This window comes from Papio anubis, chromosome 16 (genome assembly GCF_008728515.1).
Source record: "Papio anubis isolate 15944 chromosome 16, Panubis1.0, whole genome shotgun sequence".
NCBI classification, from domain to species: domain Eukaryota; kingdom Metazoa; phylum Chordata; class Mammalia; order Primates; family Cercopithecidae; genus Papio; species Papio anubis.
The window spans coordinates 44,991,304-45,004,153 of record NC_044991.1 but is presented as its reverse complement, the minus strand read 5'-3'; the positions used below and the strand labels follow the sequence as shown (position 1 = coordinate 45,004,153).

The following is a 12,850-nucleotide window of genomic DNA, read 5'->3' as shown; positions in this document are numbered from 1 at the left end:
TAATAAAACGGCATTGCTCAACACTAAACCCTGTCCCCCAGGCCATCCATCTGTTTATATCTCTAAGCTAGTTAAGCCTGGAGAGAAGTGTTTGAGTTGAGACCCAACTGTGTGATCCATGATCCTAGCCTCTGAAGGCTTTGCCAGACATATGGGGAAGAAAGAGACAGTAAGGGGCAAAATGGAGTTCCTCAGCTACATGGCTCATTCCTCATCATTAATTAGTTATCAAACCTGCCAACCTGCTCAACAGACGCTCCACTGAAGAGTGCAGGAAAAGTGTCATGCAACGAAGCAAGTTCTCTTCACCAGATGTTTTTTCATCCACACACATCTGCTTTGAACTTCAAAAATCTTGACATCCAGAGCAAGGTCTGGGATAGTCTAACTTGCCTAACAGAGGAAAGGCACTCAAGTCTTACCGAAGTTTCCTAGAGTGGTGACAATAAATTTTATTCAAATACAAAGCTAAAGCATTTCTAAAACTGCACCTTTTCCTCATGCCCCAAATATTAAGGGCGCAACTCCTCAGGAATTAGCCAAGAAAAATTATAAAAATATACCCAATATGACCATGACAGCAAAGGATAAAGACATTACCCTTTATTTTTTAAAGATCATTTTAATGATTTTTAAATGTATTATTCTCCCTATAAATGTAGTCTGCTTTCAAAAAATGGAATAAACATAAAAATTTAGACTTACAAAAGAGGATAAATTAGGGTACACTGATTACCTTCATTCAATAATTATTTTTATACGAATAGTTTTCAATAAGATTTCTAGATATAGTGTTTAGGAGTTTTTAAAGTAAATAACTCCATGTCTAAAAATTCATTCTTCACTGTTTTCACAAACATTTATCCCATCCGCCAGTAAAAGGCAAAGCATTGTACTGACACATTTTTTAATAATGACAATTCAAACCAGTTATCAGTCATTAATTCATGCTAGCTTTAAAATATCAGAAGAAATTGTCTAGGATTTAAATTACAAAACACTTTTAAAGAGAAATTATTTCATTACTTGTAGTACATGCATAATGCAAGTTAATGTAACAAATTATTTCTTAGTGGAAGACTTCAGGGAAGTAGGACAAGGAGGAGCTAACACTGAGAATCTATGATGTGCCAGGCATTCTCTTTCATAGCAGAACTCAGCAAAGCAGAGATGGGGAACCTGAGGCTCAGAGAAGGGAAGCAGTGTGGCTTAAGTCATTTTACTAGGCGCACAGACTGGATTTCAAGCTGGACTCTGGAATCACAAAGCCTGTGGTATTTCATTGTTATATTACTCTAAAATCTACTCAGTATAAGTATTTATAAGTGTGTAGCAAGTATAAGGATTTATACTTGTTACACATTAAGAAGACTAAATTCCTTACAAACACCAAAAGACACGAAACATCAAACACAAACACCAAACACAACTCTTAAAACATTTTAAATCTCTCTTAAGGAAAGCTTTTAAACCATAACGAAACCCAGAGACCATAAAAGATGGCCAAGATCAATATATTTGACTAGTTAAAAAATATTTATAGTGCTTTCTTTCTTTTTTTTTTTTTTTTAAGACAGAGTTTTACTCTGTCACCTAGGCTGGAGTGCAGTGGCACAATCTGAGCTCACTACAGCCTCCACCTCCCAGGTTCAAGTGATTCTCGATTCTCATGCCCAGCTAATTTTTGTATTTTCAGTAGAGACGGGGTTTCACCATGTCAGCCAGGCTGGTTTTGAACTCTTGACCTCAGGTGATCCGCCCACCTCAGCTTTTCAAAGTGCTGGGATTACAGGAATGGGTCACCATGCCTGGCCTGTTTATAGTGTTTGTTTTTGCCATTCAAGTCAAGAGATGAATGACAAATTTGGGGAAATATTTGTAATTCATAGCATAAAAGGCTAATTTTCTTAATATATAAAGATCCCCTACAAATCAATGAGACACATATCCAAAGAAAATGCAAAAAGGATATGAACAAAAGGGAATATGAATGGCTCTAAAACATATGAAAAGATAGTCTACATTACTCATACTAAAAGAAATGCAAATTAAAATCACAAGATACCGTTATTCAGGTTTCAGACTATTATCAGACTACCAGGTTTCAGATATCAAAAAGTTTGAAACAACATTGTGTTAGCTGGGAGTGGAGAAAAGAGCAGATTCATACAGCAATTGTGGGAGCATGGCCGTCTGGAAGAACATTCTCTTAATCTGTGGTAATTATGTTCTATAATGTTGATGAACACTGAATTAGCAAACAAATGAGCCACTACAGGTAGGAAAAACACAGGGCTAGGTTCCTGCAAATCTCTGGTCAAAACATTTTTAACAGCGTATCAACAAATAACCTTATTTTATATGTGTTTCTGTTTAATCTTTTAAAAATATTTATTTATTTATTTGCAAATAATTATATGCATAAACACTAGCCAAGAAGAGTTTAACGTTTTCCTGATGCTGGGTAACACGCCCATAAATTTCTTTGGCTTTCAAATTACGCAACAATGCTATCCTCTATGCTTTTTTTATTGGTCATCATTCCATGAATCCACTAATTTAGCTGCTTTTCCATCTTTTCCATTGCTGCATATATAGATGTTACTTTAGCACCTTCTGCAGCAGCATCACATACAGATCAGTGAGTTTCCTCTTCTTTTATTTGGGTGTATCGTATTGTTGATTCATTAACAATGAATTCGCCACTAATAGCACTATAATTTCTGCCTAAATGAAGCTTATCCAAAATGTACGTTTTCCCTCACAAGACACTACCACCTTCTCGCACTTTGAAACACCAGACAGCACTTCAGCACTATGCTTGGTACAATTTTAAATGGCAAAATCATCATTAAAAAGTGCAAAAATGTGGAAAACATGGCACAAAATAGACCACAAAATGGACACATTTGTAGTACAAGATCTGAAACAGGAAGGCAGAACATTGTCTTGTTCACTTCAGCTGGGAATGTGGACATCAGGTGACTCAAAATGTTTACCACTTCACGCATGTCCACAAGTGACTATGAGAGTGCTGAAATGCTGATTCGTGTATTGCAAATAAATGTTAGCAAGTAGGCAAATTAACAAATACAGAATCCAGGAATAACTGAGGATTGACTTTATTTATCAAAATTACACACCCTTTGACCTAGCAAGTCTATTTCTAGATATTTATTCCACAGATATGCCCTTATACATATATGATAACATATTTATAAGAATCTTCATCAAAGTAGCTTTAATTAGCAAGAAACTGGAAACCAATTAATTGCCTATTGGACATATGTATAACTATGGTACTGTATACAATGAAACACTATGTAACAATTAAAAACAAATGAGGAAGCTCTACATGGATGATATGGAACCAACTACACTGTTTTTCAACCTTTTTGATCACAAACCACAGTAAAATCCAAAACCAAATCAAAACAAACAACAACAACAAAAAAAAACTCACACATTGTCATTTACTACACACATCTATTTATAACTAAAATTTCACAAAGTAATAATTGCTCTTCTACTTGCAATGTATTGCTCTCTTCTACTGTGTTCTTTATAGTCTACTTATTGCTTTTTAAAAATTCTGCTTCTGACTCACTAAATTGATTTAGAGCTCATTAACGTGACATGCTACAGTTTGAAAAAAACACCAATCTACAAGATAGTTTGGCTAAAAAAAAAGGCATGGTGGAGAATAATGTATAGAGATGGTGCTGCCATTTTTGTGAAATAAAATAAAAGAGGATCATGTATGAACACGCTTGTAAGTACACAGGGTCTCTCTGGAAAAGTATCTTAGGAACTGGCAGCAATGGTTGCTCCTGTAGAGGGAACTAGTTGAGTAAGGAACTTGAGTGAAGGGCAATCTATTTTTCACCACCTTCTGAAACTTCTGAATTTATCCTGTTTTCATATATTTCCTATTTTTTAATGCCTCTAAAAATCTTGATTACATGGTTAATCTACGATATCTATGAAGAACTTCTTACCTGTTTAGATGATGATATTCTGATCTTACCATATATTTTAATTGTCCTTCCTTAGAATATATTATCATGATGTGAAACTAGTCTAAAGCTTCCAATTTGTTTCTTGTCTCATGATTATTTAAAACATAACCAAATCTTAGGATGGGGCATGAAGAAGCCCCTACTTAAAATTTACACTGAACACATATACTTAAGGCAAAACCTGCTATGTTTGAAGAGCAATCAAAACAAATAGAACAAAACACACACTGTACCTGACAACTTCCTCAAGCTGCTTTTCCATCAGAAATTTTAAAAGGTCAAAATCATTATAAGTTTTTTAAAAATAAATAGAGACATTTGTGAGTAAAGTTTACTCACAAATACACAAAATGTATTGTTAGTTAAGTCCTAATTCATAATTAAATTATATTTAATTTACATATAAATAAATTATATATATTATATAATATATAAATTAATTAAATATAAATTATAATTAAAACTCAGCAAAGAGTAGTACAAAGTTTGCTCAAATATGGTTACACATAAAATTTTACAATTTCAGTAAAAGAGTGGCATTTACTGGCCAGGCACGGTGGCTCATGCCTGTAATCCCAGCACTTTGGGAGGCCGAGGCGAGTGGATCACAAGGTCAGGAGATCGAGACCATCCTGGCTAACACAGTGAAACCCCATCTCTACTAAAAATACAAAAAATTAGCTGGGCATGGTGGCAGGCGCCTGTAGTTCCAGCTATTCAGGGGGGCTGAGGCAGGAGAAGGTCGTGAACCCGGGAGGCGGAGCTTGCAGTGAGCCAAGATCATGCCACTGCACTCCAGCCTTGGTGACAGAGCGAGGAAAAAAAAGAGTAGCATTTACCATCAGTGATATCTGGGAGTCTATAATGTATCTCCTGATTTTGAGTACTTAATCTGAAATTCTTCCATATACTGAAAATTGAAGTTTATGGTAAGAGTATTAAAAGATAATTCTAATAATACAGCAAACCTGGGAAACGCTACTTCATAGCCCTGGAATTTTTCAAGGTATAATTATTACATGAGGGAGACCATGAACTCAGGCAACATGCAGGGTAAATGAGTGGCCTGAAGTGACACATCTGAGCCTGTGAAAGCACTGGCTATAACAGTCTTGGTGTGGTCAAGCTCAAGCTTATTTCCATCTAGAGAAGCTTCTAGCCTTTCAGTAATTACCATTTTCCTTTGGTAGTGACTAGTAACTGTTTATAACCTCAACTGCTGATTGAAAAATGCTTAGGTTCTTTAGAAGGCCAAAGCCCAGGGATTTGTGGGACTTCTAGAAATGTCCAGACCATGAAAAGATTCTCATCAGAAAACATTAACAACACACTAAAATAAGTTCCTGAGTAGGTTCAACATGTGAAACATGGACACAGATTTGGCAGAATTCTCCAACAAGTGGCTTCTTAACATATCATGTCATACAAATGCAATGTGAGAAAAGGTACACACTATTGATCCTGTTTCAACATTGGAGAATGGCTTAGACAGAGATGAGCTGTACGTGTGCACTTCATCAATGATGGATTAATTGCATTATAAGAACCTTCACGATGTATTTGTACTTAATTTTAGAAGCTAGGCTTTCCAGAAAGTTGTATTTAAGAATTTGGAACAAGTAAATGTATATGCCCAACAGTGGTACGACTTCAGTCTTGGTGGAGCTCTGCTATATAAAGCAGCCCTTAATCCCCAATGCAAGGCTTTGCCTCCTAGTGGCATTTAAATCACCAGCTTTATGGGTTAAAAGAGCTATAAGCTACTTATCTCATGATGTTTCCCCTAGGATACTTCTCTTTCAAAATCATCCACATATCACCCTGTTTAAATTAAGTCAGACAAAACAGTTTCCTTACCAGGTTGCAAGTAAGTTTTATCTATCCAAATGGATTCATTTTTCTGACCAGAAAGAAGTCATCAGCCACTCTCCTCCTCTTTAAAGATATATATACATATATTGTCCTCCAATTGTTGTTAACAACCCCCAGCTGCACTGGCTCCCACACCCACTTAAAACCTCTGTGCTTGGCTTCACATCCCAGACTGGCTTGCAAGGAAAACAGAACTCTAAAATCAGAACTGTCTTGGGCTGGGCAGTTGCCAAGTAAGCTGTCACTCCTGAGCCTTAGGTCAAATGGCACGCCCTACGCCATTCTGCACAGTATTTAAGTTACTCCTTATTGAATAAAGAGAAATTCATTTTTTAAGTGGGAAGAATGAGGCACTGTAAATAACACAGCCTCCTCTTATAGCTGTAGATTTTTGCCCCTGGTTGTTAGGGTCTTTATAACCAGTAGGAGATTTATCTTTAGGAAAAAAAAAAAAAAATGCAAAGACGCTTTACTGTCTTGACATAGAATCCTTAAGACTCATATAATGCATGTCCCATTATGGCCGTGAAGAAACTTTGACTTGGCATGCTTCCCTGAAAAACTTTCACCACTTAACTGTCTTGGGAGCAATGGGGATTGAGTTCTATAGAATCCTGGTTACACTAAGCCAAGAAAATAATCATTCCCTCTTTCCAAGGCTTGTTCAGATTTGTTCGAGACTAAATAATGAAGGATGCTGACTGAAAAGAGGACGATGTGGGTCAAATAGTAACACAAGCCCTGGAGGACACTTCAATTATCTTCCTGTTTTATCCTTTTATTGTATTAGAAGCTGCTGGAAACAGAGGGCCACTTGGTTGGGACTTGGAAGTTCTCTGGTGAACACAAAACCATTCAGTAAAACAAGTTTTATTAAAACACAATTTTATTCATTCAACAAATACTTTTTTAGGATTTATTTCATGGTAAACTCTATTACCCTTGGAGCAGATGAAACTGACTATAAAATTTCCTGAGTGTAATAAGAATTACATAGTCACTAGAATTCTATTCATAAATGTTTGTATTCTATATTTCAGATGGAAAACTTTCTGAGCCAAAAAATAACAATTCTTGGCAAGATAATCGCTAGAACTATACTTCTCATGATGGAAAAGAAAATTACAGATGAAAATCTATTTCCATTATTCAGAGTATATTAGTGATACAATGTATAGAGATACATTCATGATTTAAAGGAAAGAAAGTTCTGGTATAAACAAAGTGGCAGATTATAGATACTTGCAATCAACATCTTTGTATTATAAAACCAAAACTAATTCTGAAAATATTAATCTCAGAGCACTACTTCATCAGATTAATGCTACTCTTCATCGTTGAAAAGTTTAAATATCATGTCTACCTTATTCACCTTGCATCTAAGTTACTTAATGTTTTTCTTTCCACCTGATCCTTAAATAAGAACTAAAATGTGGCTTATCTCTTAAGAGATATCTTCACTACAGTGAAGATGTAACAATTCCAAAACATTGCTGAGGCACTAAAGAAATGAGCTTCCAACCATGACAATGGACTGTCACGTAGAACAAAGTTTTAAAACCATTTTTAAGATAAAGTTATTCACATCAGACAAACATCTATAAGTACCTCTTTTCCCACTACCAGTCTAAAAGCTAATTTGCCTTCTCTTTGACAGTTATTTTTATGATCATGTGAGCCCAGCAGAAACGCCTAGTCATAAGTGCTCACTGTGGCGTGTGCCATGTAATGGAAATAAGTGATATTGCTGGTGCCCTAAGAATGAAGCTCCTTTGAAGTATGTGTGTTTATATGTGCTCGCCAAATTTTTAATACCAGTAAAACCAAAAGGCGGTTTGGAATTTTAACTTACAGTAAAATAACCTTTTATCTTTTTAATGTTCCAGGAAGCACCAATTCAATTTAACATTTTTTATTTTGAAACCACAGCATACTTTGGTAACAGCAACAAAACAAAGCACTCGATAAAGAACTTTGCCTATTCTGAAAAGAGGGAGAAAAACACTGCATTTAAGTTCTAATTGGCCACAGTAAAACAGTTTGATTTGATAGAGCTATGTCTACAATGATAAGATAACTCCTTATCCTTTCAGGTAATTATATGAGAACATGCAAAAATTTTCATAAAATAAATCATATGATGATATACCATTTATATAAAGTTTAAAATCAAGGAAAACTAAACAATGTATTATTTAGAGATATACAAAAGTGTGAAAAAAGCTTTCAGGAAAAGCAGGGGGTAAACACAAAGTAAAGGATGGGGAGAAAGCACAGTAGTAAGATCAGAGAGGCCCACATGGGGCTTCAAACATATGGGTAATGGGCAATTTCTTAGGCTGGGTGGCAGGTCCACAGGTGTTCATTTTATTATTGTCCTTTATAACTTACAAATTTATTATGTCCTTCTTTTAAAAATATATGAAACATTTCATAGTAAAAGATGAAAACAAAACTGGATAAAAGGGTAGCTGCACAAATGGAAGCAGTATCATGTACGAAAGTTAATTATCAGCATTATGAACACATCTGTCGATAGGAAAGAACCTGAAGTTATTCTCCGGGTAAGGTGGGGCTAACTTAATGGCAAGGTAACAATTCCCATGTGTGCTCATCACATAATCAGGCTCTGGATGAACTGTGGGCCTCAGATCTGTTTAGGATGAAGAATTCCAACACAAGCTTGGCACAAACGCCACTGGCTAAATACACAGCCTTTTTTTTTACCTCTAAGAGCCCATATGCCTCCTACCCTGAATTGTTTAAGATTTTTCTTAAATATATGGAATGTGTTTCTCATTGATCTCCATATTCACTGCTTCCTACTGACCACTCCCTGGCAGACACCCCTGAACTTCACAGGGTTTACCAGGCTCCCAACAACACGTTTTGGTACAAGGTGCAAAATAGGAAATTAACTCATATACTAAGATTGGCTGTTTATGCTATATATTTGCATATATTCTAATTACCTGTATCTAATTACAAGCTTAAAATGGTAAAGAACTCATTTTTTCACCAGAAGACTTGATTTGATATGCCTTTGTTTATCCATTTATTAACCATACTATATACGGCAGCCTCAATAAAGCACTTCTGTAGAGGCCTGGAAAGCACATGTAATTGTACTTCAGCAGGTAAAAATATATTGGCTTATTTTTTCTCTAAAAGCAGAGAGAAAATTAATTCTTTTCAGCTGTTTCATTCCGGGGACAAGCATTTGCTTTGCGTTAAATCAGCGATTTGTAGGCTGGGCTTTGTCAGCAACTCATGATCTGGAGGTAGGAGGTCGCAGGATGGGTGTTGCAAACATGTTCACATCCTAATTGTCCTTTTTACAAGGCTATTTGTGGAGACTTTCCTCTGTGATCCCTTTAAACTGCCTCAAAATCATCTAGTTCTTGGATGCTCCTCATTATCCAACATTTCCAACCAATATTGTTTGTTTTTTATGAACATGAGGATATATTCTGTTATATTTCATTTTTCTAGAAGAAGAGTCAACTTCTTTTAAAGTTTCTGCTAAATAATCAATAAAGAAACTCCATTTGGCACCTAATTCATCCATCCAATAATTATTGGGAGCCTATTAAGTTCAATATGACGTGGCTTCTGCCCTTGACTGGTGTTATGATTCTTAGAAGCAATGGAATTTTCCAGTGCCTGGGAAGATATTTCAAACCTCTATAACCCCTGTGTGTGTCACTGGAGCTCAAAGACCTGTAATTTATTCCTCTCAAATAACTGAGTTCGGAAAAAAAGATTAAGAAGTGCTGGCCTACGAGAAGGGGCTAGGATGTGTCACAGTCATTATTAGAAGGAATGTCAACTGCATGGTGCTAACAGAGCACAAGGAAGGAGCAAATTACCTGGGGGGAGGACTTCCAGAGGATTCGAAGATTCACATTTGATCAGGGTTTTAAAGACTTTTATTGGCCCAGAGCTTAACACAGCAAGAGCATATGCAAGTTATTGGGGGAAAAAGCAAAAATAACTCTTTGGAAGACCAAGTGATTTGGGGTGGCCAGAGTTAAGATATTGAGAATGAACGAAGGAAAAGAAAAACTAGTTGAACTCCATGAACATATACAATTATTTGTCAATTTTTTTTAAAGGACGAGTTAGAAATAACACTGAAAGCATATTCTGAGGTCAGATCAGGGGATGCCATTTCCCATCAAGTTAGGTAGCTCCCATCTGTGCTACAGGAAATTCACCAGCAGAGGGTGTGTGTGCGTGTGTGTGTGGGGGGGGAGTGTGCGTGTATGCATGTGTGTATGCGTGTGTGTTGCCTGCTGAAAAATTAAAGGTAGGGAGCATGGAAGTAACAGTAAGAGATACAATGTTTGTTTTATTTTAGCATACATAAGAAGATTCAACATTTAGCTTAGACATACAGTAAACTAATTACATATATTTATGTCACTGTTGGGTTGAACAGTGTCCTTCTAATCTTGGGATTGGTGTGGCTCTCTAGGTCAAGTTCTCATTTTTGCCCTTTCTTCTTTGGGGAAGTCTTCTCTCCTGCCCCTGGTTTGGGACCTATGGCTATGTTCTCTGGGCCAGCTGCACAGTTGTTATATAGAAAGAACTCTGGGAGCAATAACGGAGATGGGACTGAGGGGACAAATAGAGAAGGAAAGGCTGGAGGTGAGGTAAACTTGAATAGAGACTGCATTGAAGAGGACACGCATCATGTTTGTCCTAGAGGGTACACAAAAAGAGAATCAGGATCTACTGATGAAAACGAAAATCCAAAAGCTGCCTAAAGATGGCAACAGAGCACCTTGATTTGTCATCACAGCTCATTAGGCGGAAGGGCTTAAAAGGCTTATTAGTTATCTACTGCTACATAATAAATTCTCTCAAAATGTGGTGGTTTAAGACAGCAAACACTTATTATCTCACAGTTTCTGTGGGTCAGAAATTCTGCAGTGGCTTCATTGGGTGGTTCTTTCAAAGGGTCTCCAATGAGATTTCAGTCAAGATGCTGCCATGGACTGCTGTCATCTGAAGGCTCACTCAGATCTCTGAGGCTGTTGGCAGGAAGCCCTGGTTCCTCAGAAGCAGCTGTTGGGAGGAGGTCGCAGTTTTTTGCGAAGTGGGCTTCTCTAAAACACAGCTGCTTGAGTGTTCTCATGACATGGCAGTTGGTCTCACTGAGAGGGAGTGATTCAACAGAGAGCCCAAGGAGGAAGCCACAATGCCTTTCTGACCTAGTCTCAGAAATCGGACACTGTCACTTCTGCCATAAATTTACTGGTTGGAAGCGAGTCTGCAGTGTTTGGCTCACAGTCAAGGGCAGGGGAATTGAGCTCCACCTCTTGAAGGGAGGAGTATTCAACAAACTATGGACAAAGCACCTGTAACAAGGTCACACAAGTGGACTTTGGAAGTTCCTTCATATCTGAGATTCTCCAATTCTATTCATGAATCAGTAGACAAAGGGCAAACCTCACAGGTGTCCATTACTTGAGTCATATCACCTTGGAAGCAGCCCACTGGAGCTCTGATAACTAATGTATTTGTCAAGAGGAGAGTCTACCTAACGGCTTCCAGGAAACTCCATCAAGCAGCAATGAGGTTTGACTGAAACTGCTTGTGTGATGTAATGAGAAAAATATTTATGATTTTCAGAAAAGAAAGTGGACACAGAAAAGGCTACAGTAGGAGATTGTGTGATTATATTATTCTTGGGACCAAAAAAGTGATTAACAATATACAGCAGTTTTTTTTTTTTTAATTTTGGAAATTGTTTTGTTTTATTTGGATGTGTAGAAAAGAAAGACTTCTGAGCTTTCTTGTTACTGGAAATTACTGAGCATCCAGGAGCCAGGAGTTTATAGTTATACTCTTATGACAGTGAAAAAGCAATAAATGGAAGTCATGGTCCAAACATGAAGCAAATTACTTTATAGCTAATTTGGAGCAATTGATAGAAAGGAGAATCCACTTGATCTCAATGACTGAAACAGTCTCCTTTTACAGGCAGAGGTTTTATGACAAACCCTGATCTCTACATGTCCGATCTTCTGCTTCTAGGGTATGCAGTGAGCACTATTTATATTATAATCCTGATGCTGTCAATGCTGGTCACTGACACTATTTAGAGTCAACCCCTGATCAAACTACAGAGATAAGCATAGATATAAGAAGGCACATGTTAATAATCGTAACAACAATGGTATTGTTGACAGAGATTGAGGTGAGGTAGGAGAGTGAAGGAGGAAGAGAAAAGGAGAAAAGCAAGTGCTATAGGGTCTGAATGTTTGTTTCCTCCAAAATCCATGTTGAAACCTATTCCCCAATATGGCAGTATTAAGATGTGGGACCCTGAAAAGGTGATTAGGTCATGAGGACTGTGCCCTCATGAATGGATTAATACCTTCACAGATTAATGGGTTATCATGGGACTGGAACTGGTGGCTTTATAGGAAGAGGAAGAGAGACCTGAGCTAGCACACTCAGCCCCTTACCATGTGATGTCCTGTGCCCCTATGGACTCTACAGAGAGTCCCCGCCAGCAAGAAGGCCCTCATCACATGCAGCCCCCTGACCTTGGACTTCTCAGCCTCCATGACTGTAAGAAATAAATTAATTTTCTTTACAAATCATTCAGGTATTCTGTTAGTTTTAGGTATTCTGTCATAAGCAACAGAAAACAGACTAACAGTGCATGAAAACAGACTAACAGAAAACAGTGCATGAACTTTCCTCAACTTACATAGTTGAAGTGGTGAGGAATGTTTGATAGACATTATATAAAGTTAATGGATCAAGAAATAGTGTGTTGAAGTACAATAATTTTTAAAATATTATTTCAAGTTAGAGTAGAATTCCAACAAAAATCAGGAAGGAAGAGAAGTGGGATATGGTGGGGGCTGGGTTTTTAATTTTTTCACAGCAAGGGGTCACAAGTTACTGACTAATCAAGAAATAGATGTGTGAGCACATTATAT

At 37.1% G+C, this 12,850-nt stretch overlaps 1 protein-coding gene across 13 annotated transcripts in view; it reads right to left on the bottom strand.

The window, feature by feature from the left end:
• TASP1 (taspase 1) overlaps nt 1-12,850 on the bottom strand; it is a 260,524-nt gene that overhangs the window by 31,273 nt on the left and 216,401 nt on the right. Inside the window, exon 15 of one of the 13 annotated variants that reach the window (XR_002515226.2) lies at nt 4,761-12,471. The exons of the other annotated variants lie outside the window; for them this stretch is intronic. The gene's annotated coding sequence lies outside the window, so the exon portion shown is untranslated. Of the gene's footprint in view, nt 1-4,760; nt 12,472-12,850 lie in introns of those variants that run through there. 13 annotated transcript variants of the gene reach the window in all.